Source organism: Bufo bufo, chromosome 1 (assembly GCF_905171765.1).
Source record: "Bufo bufo chromosome 1, aBufBuf1.1, whole genome shotgun sequence".
In the NCBI taxonomy this organism is placed as follows: Eukaryota; Metazoa; Chordata; class Amphibia; order Anura; family Bufonidae; genus Bufo; species Bufo bufo.
Genome location: NC_053389.1, coordinates 646,680,461 through 646,691,055, shown reverse-complemented (window position 1 = coordinate 646,691,055; position 10,595 = coordinate 646,680,461).

Sequence of the window (10,595 nt, the reverse complement as noted above, 5' to 3'; positions counted from 1 at the left end):
TGGTTGGTAACGCTGCTCTGCGTGGAGGGTTGCTTTCTCATCTGACTCAGCCCCAATGCCCAAATCTTTATTGAGGGGGTGTTGTGGCACGTTATGAAAAGCAGGGAGGCACAAAAAGGGGAGTGAATCATCACAAATAGGGTGTGAAAGATGTTAAATGGGCATATTTTTGGAAAAGTTCCACGTCAGTGCCAGCAGAAATTTCAACAACACATTTGGTTTGACGCACGCAACTGCCTTCTGGATGGTCACAATGAAAAGTTGACAAGTATACCTAAAAATAGGCCAACCTGCCTAAAACACAGAAATACAGACACCACCTTGTATATATACAGACCCCAGAAACCTCCTGTGTATAAACATGCCAAACTAGTTCCCCCTGCATAAAGACCACGTATAAATACAGACCCCAGACCAGAAACCTCCTGTGTATACATATCACAGACTTGTTCCCCCTGTATACAGACTCCCTGTATATACAGACCTCAGACCAGAAACCTCCTGTGTATAAACATCTAAGACTAGTTCCTCCTGTATACAGACCCCCTATATATACAGACCCCAGACCAGAAACCTCCTATATATACATATCCCAGACTAATTTCCCCTGTATACATACTCCCTGTATATACAGACCCCAGACCAGAAACCTCCTGTATATAAATATCACAGACTAGTTCCCCCTGTATACAGACCCCTTATATATACAGACCCCAGACCAGAAACCTCCTGTGTATACATATCACAGACTTGTTCCCCCTGTATACAGACTCCCTGTATATACAGACCTCAGACCAGAAACCTCCTGTGTATAAACATCTAAGACTAGTTCCTCCTGTATACAGACCCCCTATATATACAGACCCCAGACCAGAAACCTCCTATATATACATATCCCAGACTAATTTCCCCTGTATACATACTCCCTGTATATACAGACCCCAGACCAGAAACCTCCTGTATATAAATATCACAGACTAGTTCCCCCTGTATACAGACCCCTTATATATACAGACCTCAGACCAGAAACCTCCTGTGTATAAACATCTAAGACTAGTTCCTCCTGTATACAGACCCCCTATATATACAGACCCCAGACCAGAAACCTCCTATATATACATATCCCAGACTAATTTCCCCTGTATACATACTCCCTGTATATACAGACCCCAGACCAGAAACCTCCTGTATATAAATATCACAGACTAGTTCCCCCTGTATACAGACCCCTTATATATACAGACCCCAGACCAGAAACCTCCTGTGTATACATATCACAGACTAGTTCCCCCTGTATACAGACTCCCTGTATATACAGACCTCAGACCAGAAACCTCCTGTGTATAAACATCTAAGACTAGTTCCTCCTGTATACAGACCCCCTATATATACAGACCCCAGACCAGAAACCTCCTATATATACATATCCCAGACTAGTTCCCCTGTATACAGACTCCCTGTATATACAGACCCCAGACCAGAAACCTCCTATATATACATATCCCAGACTAATTTCCCCTGTATACATACTCCCTGTATATACAGACCCCAGACCAGAAACCTCCTGTATATACATATCACAGACTAGTTCCCCCTGTATACAGACTCCCTGTATATACAGACCTCAGACCAGAAACCTCCTGTGTATAAACATCTAAGACTAGTTCCCCCTATATACAGACCCCAGACCAGAAACCTCCAGTGTATAAATATCCCAGACTAGTTCCCCTGTATACAGACTCCCTGTATATACAGACCCCAGACCAGAAACCTCCTGTATATAAATATCACAGACTAGTTCCCCCTGTATACAGACCCCTTATATATACAGACCCCAGACCAGAAACCTCCTGTGTATACATATCACAGACTAGTTCCCCCTGTATACAGACTCCCTGTATATACAGACCTCAGACCAGAAACCTCCTGTGTATAAACATCTAAGACTAGTTCCTCCTGTATACAGACTCCCTGTATATACAGACCTCAGACCAGAAACCTTCTGTGTATAAACATCTAAGACTAGTTCCTCCTGTATACAGACCCCCTATAAATACAGACCCCAGACCAGAAACCTCCTATATATACATATCCCAGACTAATTTCCCCTGTATACATACTCCCTGTATATACAGACCCCAGACCAGAAACCTCCTGTATATAAATATCCCTAAGGCTTAGTAAAGATGGCGCACAATAGGGTAGTACGTTCAAAATGAATTTCCGTACAAATGTAAATAAAAGGCTCACCTTGTCAGGTTGTGCTATTACAGTGGAGGAAATAATTATTTGACCCCTCACTGATTTTGTAAGTTTGTCCAATGACAAAGAAATGAAAAGTCTCAGAACAGTATCATTTCAATGGTAGGTTTATTGTAACAGTGGCAGATAGCACATCAAAAGGAAAATCGAAAAAATAACTTTAAATAAAAGATAGCAACTGATTTGCATTTCATTGAGTGAAATAAGTATTTGAACCCTCTAACAAAAAAAGACTTAATACTTGGTGGAAAAACCCTTGTTTGCAAGCACAGAGGTCAAACGTTTCTTGTAATTGATGACCAAGTTTGCGCACATTTTAGGAGGAATGTTGGTCCACTCCTCTTTGCAGATCATCTCTAAATCCCTAAGGTTTCGAGGCTGTCTCTGTGCAACTCTGAGCTTGAGCTCCCTCCATAGGTTTTCGATTGGATTAAGGTCCGGAGACTGACTAGGCCACTCCATGACCTTAATGTGCTTCTTCTTGAGCCACTCCTTTGTTGCCTTTGCTGTATGTTTTGGGTCATTGTCGTGCTGGAACACCCATCCACGACCCATTTTCAGTTTCCTGGCAGAGGGAAGGAGGTTGTCGCTCAGGATTTCACGATACATGGCTCCGTCCATTTTCCCGTTAATGCGAATAAGTTGTCCTGTGCCCTTAGCAGAAAAACACCCCCAAAGCAAAATGTTTCCACCCCATGCTTGACGGTGGGGACGGTGTTTTGGGGGTCATAGGCAGCATTTTTCTTCCTCCAAACACAGCGAGTTGAGTTAATGCCAAAGAGCTCTATTTTGGTCTCATCAGACCACAGCACCTTCTCCCAGTCACTCTCTGAATCATTCAGGTGTTCATTGGCAAACTTCAGACGGGCCTGCACATGTGCCTTCCTGAGCAGGGGGACCTTGCGAGCCCTGCAGGATTTTAATCCATTGCGGTGTAATGTGTTTCCAATGGTTTTCTTGGTGACTGTGGTCCCTGCTAATTTGAGGTCATTAACTAACTCCTCCCGTGTAGTTCTAGGATGCTTTTTCACCTTTCTCAGAACCATTGACACCCCACGAGGTGAGATCTTGCGTGGAGCCCCAGAGCGAGGTCGATTGATGGTCATTTTGTGCTCCTTCCATTTTCGAACAATCGCACCAACAGTTGTCACCTTCTCTCCCAGCTTCTTGCTAATGGTTTTGTAGCCCATTCCAGCCTTGTGCAGGTCTACAATTTTGTCTCTGACATCCTTGGACAGCTCTTTGGTCTTTCCCATGTTGGAGAGTTTGGAGTCTGCTTGATTGATTGATTCTGTGGACAGGTGTCTTTTATACAGGTGACTAGTTAAGACAGGTGTCCTTAATGAGGGTGACTAATTGAGTAGAAGTGTCTAACCACTCTGTGGGAGCCAGAACTCTTAATGGTTGGTAGGGGTTCAAATACTTATTTCACTCAATGAAATGCAAATCAGTTGCTATCTTTTATTTAAAGTTATTTTTTCGATTTTCCTTTTGATGTGCTATCTGCCACTGTTACAATAAACCTACCATTGAAATGATACTGTTCTGAGACTTTTCATTTCTTTGTCATTGGACAAACTTACAAAATCAGTGAGGGGTCAAATAATTATTTCCTCCACTGTATAGGCACAACGCTATTGTGGGCTTCATAAACAAGATCTAGTCCTCGGGTGTGCAGCCGCAGGGTGCGAATTCTTCAGAAGAGATGTCCAGTCCCTCCCGAAGATTGCTTGAGAAGAAAAAGAAACAGATTCCTGCTTCGACGCTTCAATACCCCACTTTGGTCGATCTTGTATAGTAGCAAAAATTCCATATATTCCATTTAAAAGGTGCGCATAATAAAAACAATGCATTTCGGGGAATTGCAGGTCCCCTTCATCAGGTTAAAATGGAGACGATAGTTCTCCCTGTATACAGACCCCCTGTATATACAGACCCCAGACCAGAAACCTCCTGTATATGAACATCCCAGGCTAGTTCCCCCTGTATACAGACCCCAGACCAGAAACCTCCTGTATATAACCATCCCAGACTAGTTCCTCCTGTATACAGACCCCCTGTATATACAGACCCCAGACCAGAAACCTCCTGTACAGGGGCGTACACAGAAATCACTGGGCCCCATAGCAAGAGTCTGAATTGGGCCCCCAACCCCGCCCACTACCCACCCCTGGCCCATCCCACCTCCTGGCTCCTCCCCTGCCACACCCCCATTTGCCAATAAAAAAAATGTATACATGTTCTACTGAAACCGTTAGAAACCTTTAAGAAAAAGGTACTGAATTCAGGTGCTTATAGCGCTTTATAATCCATACTCTCTCCGATGGGAGTAAGGATCTCAGCCATGTACAGCACACATCACTGCTCCTGCCTGTCTGCTTTGGTAAAGTCGGACATAAATGGGCGATGTCAGGCTTTAGCAGAGTGGGCACAGGGCGCCATATGTATGCGAGCACAACTGAACGAGTGCAGGGAAGGAGCCCGCATATATATCACTCCTCCTGCCTGTGCCCACTGCGGTAAAGCCTGACACAGCTTTGTTACCAGCGCCATTTTTTCATCACTTCTCTCACCCCAAAAAATGTAATAAAATGTGATTTAAAAAGTCACACACACTCCAAAAGGGTATCAATAAAAACTACAGTTCATCCCGCAAAAAATTAGCCCCCACACAACTCAGTAGATCATATAACTATAAAAAAGTTATGGGGGTCAGAATATGGTGATGTAAAAAAGTAATTCTTTTTTTTATATGAAAGTGTTAATGTATTTTTACACTATTTAGACATAAAAAACCTATACATATGTGGTATCGTTGTAATTGTACTGACCCAGAGAATGAAGGGCACAGGACAGTTTTGCCACAAAGGTAAAGCTGTAGGAACAAAACCCCTAAAAAGGTGGAAAGATTGTGGGGTTTCCCCACAAAAAAAAGTTATGGCTCAAGGAAGATAGGGAAGGAAAAATAAAATGCAAAAATGAAAAAACCTCTGGTATCCTAAGGGTTAAAGGGGCTATTTAATCCCTATTATGCCGCCCAAATTGCCCAGGCACCGCATACAGTTAATACTTATGCCCAATGGGGGGGTGCAGACAATAGCAGGCTGCGTCGGAAATGAGCCTCCCTAGCGTCACCCGCGATGCTAGGGAGGCTCGTTCCCATTGTGGCCTGTTATTGGCTGCTAGCCTGCTCCCCCCTATGTCGCTGGATGTATTAATCTGCGTGACGGGAGGGAGGCAGTGGCGGCTGTGTGGGCATCAGGAGCAATGCGGGTGCTGGGGAATGAGGTAAGTAAGGTGCCTGGCCCCGAGCATTTTGGGGGGCATTATAGGGGTTGGATAACCTCTTTAACTCATTGCTGCTGATGCTAAGTGTGCACATAGCCTCCAATCATATTCTCCCCCCGCCCCTGCAAGGTGACTGATATGCTGGGGGGCCCTGTAGGATCATAGAGGACTCAGGAGGACAGTGTGCTTCCACCCTCTTCTCCCCGGGGAGTGAGGGGAAGGGGGGAGTAGGAGGAAAGCACACTGTCCTCCTGAGTCCTCTATGATCCTACAGGGCCCCCTTCCCCCCAAACCCCACTGCTTGCTGCTGCCCTCCCCCTATCAAGAATACCCATATCCAACCAATACCATATATGAGCTTTATATTAAGTCTGCTGCTGTCCTCTTACTGTGGCATACTTCTGTGTTCACTGACCAGTCCTTCAGTATGGGCCAGGGGTGTGGGGCACTCACTGGCTGATGACTGTCTTGAGGGCAGGCGGCAGATGGCGGGCAGCACGTGAGCGCAGAGGATAACTCTGCCACGCCGGGTGCACTCCTCTATTAGGGTGACCAGACGTCCCTTTTTTAGACTCCTGGTCCTCCGTCCGGAACAAGGCCAGGACGGACAACCAGAAGTCCTCCTTTTTTGTGGTCATCAGCGACTCTAGACTCGACGAGTACGGGGCACTTTAAGGATCACTCACATCACGGCGTAGAGCGCACCGACATCAGTCGCACGTCCGGCAGCTCCTGCATCGCGCCAGTCAATTCTGGTTTGTGCAGGCGCGGCCACGCAGGAAGTGGAGGAACAGACTCTGAGGAGCGCAGCTGCGCTGAGGTACTCCCTGGTCTGTGCTGTGGGCCGTCGGGGATTGCTCAAAGGGGGGAAGGGCAGGCGCTGGTAATTTTGAAAGGGGTTAATAATACCTACTGTGTGGGTCCTGGGAACAACTGAAAGGGGGAAATAAATAAGTGTGAAGAGGGGACTGAAAGAGGTTAAATACTGTGAATGAGGGACTGCTGAAAAGGGTTTATGTGAAGGCCCTTCACACTTTCACAGTATTTATTAACCCCTTTCAGCAGTTCCCCATTCACAGTATTTATTAAGCCCTCAGGGGACTGCTGAAAAGGGTTAATAAATACTGTGAATAGGGTACTGCTGAAAGGGGTTACCGTTAATAACTACTACTGTCCCTCCAGGACACCCATGACCCCTCCACAAGTTCTTACCTCTCCTCCGCCCGTTTCCCGGCAGGTGGTGGGGGCGCGGCTTCGCGAAGGTGGGCGTGGTTTGTAAGTTTTGGGGGCGTGGCCGGCGAGATCCGTGAAGCCAGTGGCCCCCTAGTCTCTATGTGTGCCTGGCTGCGCTGCGCCTGCTGCCTGATACACTGGCCAATCAGCAGCAGCAGGATCCTTGCCTGGGAGGGAGATGCAGCCCGAACAATGGGTGGGGTTGGAGCCGGAGGGAGAAGTTCAAGAATGCCGCCTGAAACTATGAATAAACTGTCACTGTCTTGTGCAGAGTAGGGGGGCGGAGCCTTTCATGCGCTCCGGGCCCCCCTGTGCCGCGGGCCCCATAGCAACGGCGTGGTCTGCCTATATTGGCAGTACGCCGCTGCTCCTGTATATGAACATCCCAGACTAGTTCCCCCTATATACAGACCCCAGACCAGAAACCAACTGTATATAAACATTCCAAACTAGTTCCCCCTGTATACAGACCCCAGACCAGAAACCAACTGTATATAAACATTCCAAACTAGTTCCCCCTGTATACAGACCCCAGACCAGAAACCAACTGTATATAAACATTCCAAACTAGTTCCCCCTCTATACAGACCCCAGACCAGAAACCTCCAGTGTATAAATATCCCAGACTAGTTCCCCTGTATACAGACTCCCTGTATATACAGACCCCAGACCAGAAACCTCCTGTATATAAATATCACAGACTAGTTCTCCCTGTATACAGACCCCTTATATATACAGACCCCAGACCAGAAACCTCCTGTGTATAAATATCACAGACTAGTTCCCCCTGTATACAGACTCCCTGTATATACAGACCCAGACCAGAAGCCCCCTGTATATAAACATCCCAGACTATTTCCCCTTGTATACAGACCCCCTATATATACAGACCTCAGATCAGAAACCTCCTGTGTATAAACATCCCAGACTAGTTTCCCCTGTATACAGACTCCCTATATATACAGACCTCAGATCAGAAACCTCCTGTGTATAAACATCCCAGACTAGTTCCCCCTGTATACAGACTCCCTGTATATACAGACCTCAGATCAGAAACCTCCTGTGTATAAATATCCCAGACTAGTTCCCCCTTTATACAGACTCCCTGTATATACAGACACCAGACCAGAAAAATCCTGTATATAAATATCCCAGACTAGTTCCCCCTGTATACAGACCCCAGACCAGAAACCTGCTGTATATAAACATCCCAGACTAGTTTCCCCTGTATACAGACTCCCTATATATACAGACCTCAGATCAGAAACCTCCTGTGTATAAACATCCCAGACTAGTTCCCCCTGTATACAGACTCCCTGTATATACAGACCTCAGATCAGAAACCTCCTGTGTATAAATATCCCAGACTAGTTCCCTCTTTATACAGACTCCCTGTATATACAGACCCCAGACCAGAAACCTCCTGTATATAAATATCCCAGACTAGTTCCCCCTGTATACAGACCCCAGACCAGAAACCTGCTGTATATAAACATCCCAGACTAGTTCCCCCTGTATATTGTGACAAAACGATGGGTTTTGTCTGGGAAGGCAGGTATTTTCCTCCCAACATGTGCGGCTGGGCTGGTTTCCAGCCAGGTGAGGTCAAATTCCAGACCGGAGTTTAAGTGCCAGTCCGGGTTTTGGCAGCACCTGGCTGTCCTTAAATAGGCAGATGTGCTCAGCAACTGAGTCTCTGAGTTGGGATCTGAGGTTTTGTGCCGGACTGGAGGGCTGAGACCCGTATGCAGGAGGAACAGGCCCCCTAAAGCCTGCTGTGGACTACTGGAGGCAGAACTGCCAACAAGGTGACTTGTGCAATATGAACTTTCCATTGTGTGTGAATTAACACCAAGACTGCAAAGTGACATGTTGTTCTGTGCAATTTGAACTTTCTATTTGTGTGTGAATTAACACTAAAGACTGCAAAGTGATGTGTTGTTTTATGCAACTGCCGCAAATGTGAATAAACACTGAAGTTTGAGTTAAGAACTTGTATTTTGCCTCTGTACTGCGTCCGCTTACCCTATCTACCAGAGCGAAACCCCACAATTGGTGGAGGAAGCGGGCAAGCGCAGTGAGGCTGGCGTGAAGGCCGAAATATATATATATTTTTTCCAGGCATGGTTGTATGTCTTACATCAAACCAGCGAGATTACAACCCGTGCCGCTCGACAAAATGGATGCTGTCGTGAAAGCCCTCGTGGAGGCTAAGCTGCAGCAGCGGGAGGCTAATAAGCAGCAGCAAGAAAAAAAAACTGTTGCTGTTACAACATGTGATGGCTTTACAGGCGGCAGGAGCATCCCTGAGAATTCACGATGACCGGAAAGCGGTCTGTGCGGCGACCCCCAAGATGACCCCCTTGGATGACGTCGAAACCTATCTGGCGGTGTTCGAAAAGGTAGACGTGAGGGAGAAGCTACCCCGTGATCAATGGGCTGAGGTCGTCGCTCCGTTTCTGGCATCTGGACCCCAGCAGGTGTATTTCGACTTACCGGACTGGGGGTGAATGTGTTGGTCCGGGCCCAGCGGGTGCATCAGTGGAGTTTAACCCGGCTGAACCCGCGAGACCTCAGTATTATGATCTGTTACACCTGTTTCAAAAATGGCTGCAGCCTGACGTGCTGAGTTCCACTGCTATGCTGTGCCGTCTGTTGGCTCATGTATTCTGGAGGGCTTTGCCATACCCTCTCCAGCACTGGATCGGCCAGGTGTCTCCTGGTAATGCCCTTGAGATGGTGGACCTAATGGAACTCTATGAGGCTACCAGGAATCTACAGGGGGGTTCTTTTTGGAGGGGGCAGTCAAACCCCAGAAATACTTGTGCCAACAAAACCCGCCCGGGATGTACCCCCTACGGACCCAGCTCCGATAGTCTGCTGGCGGTGCCAGGAGCCTGGCCACGTAAGGGCTGACTGTCCCAGTCATTGGACTCTAACTATGGCTACTGACACTCATATGCCAGGAAGCTGTGTGCCTCCGGTACACCAAAGACTATAGACAACAATGACTTGTGCCAGGTGGAAGTAGGAAACACTCTGGTGGTGGCGTTGCTAGACTCAGGGAGTCTGGTGTCCCTGGTAAGGGCTACTATATCACCTACGGTCTAGGTACAATGGTACACTCCCAAAATCAAGATAAATCACAACAAAAAGGAGTGCGAAAAAACACCATATAAGGAGAATAAAATATGAAGTTTATTTATAATAATGTTAAAAAAGTAATTCACAGTGCATACTTGTGAATAGACGGGGACAAAACACAGTTGCACACCCGCTTGCTTGTACCCCCAAGCAGTAACAATGGGCAACAGTGCAACAATATCCTCTACAGTTGTTATTTGCAAATCCCTCAATGGGTAAGAGAGGTTGTATCAATATAAAGTGCAAGTGCAATACCAGGTATGCCAAAGTGACCTGTGCATAGCGAACATAGCGAAGTAACACACCCAGGTTTACTAACTACAATAGTTCGTATAACATACTTGGCGACATACCTATATGGCAGGGGATGGAAGGCAAGGTGGTGGCGCTCCTCGACGCGCGTTTCGCGTGTGATCGCTTCCTCAGGAGGAGTGCTACAATGGTACGGCCCGCTGAGTATACTGTCCAGAAAGTCAGGGTAATGTGTATTCATGGAGACTTAAAAACGACCCCATCGCTATGGTGTCTCTTTCCACGGTTGCCGGCAGGTGGACCCACGAGGTGGCCGTCACCACCAATCTACACTATCAACTAATAATAGAGAGAGACTTCCCGGCACTGTGGCCTGCTACGAGAATTACCAATACCCATGAGACAGGGGTAACCCT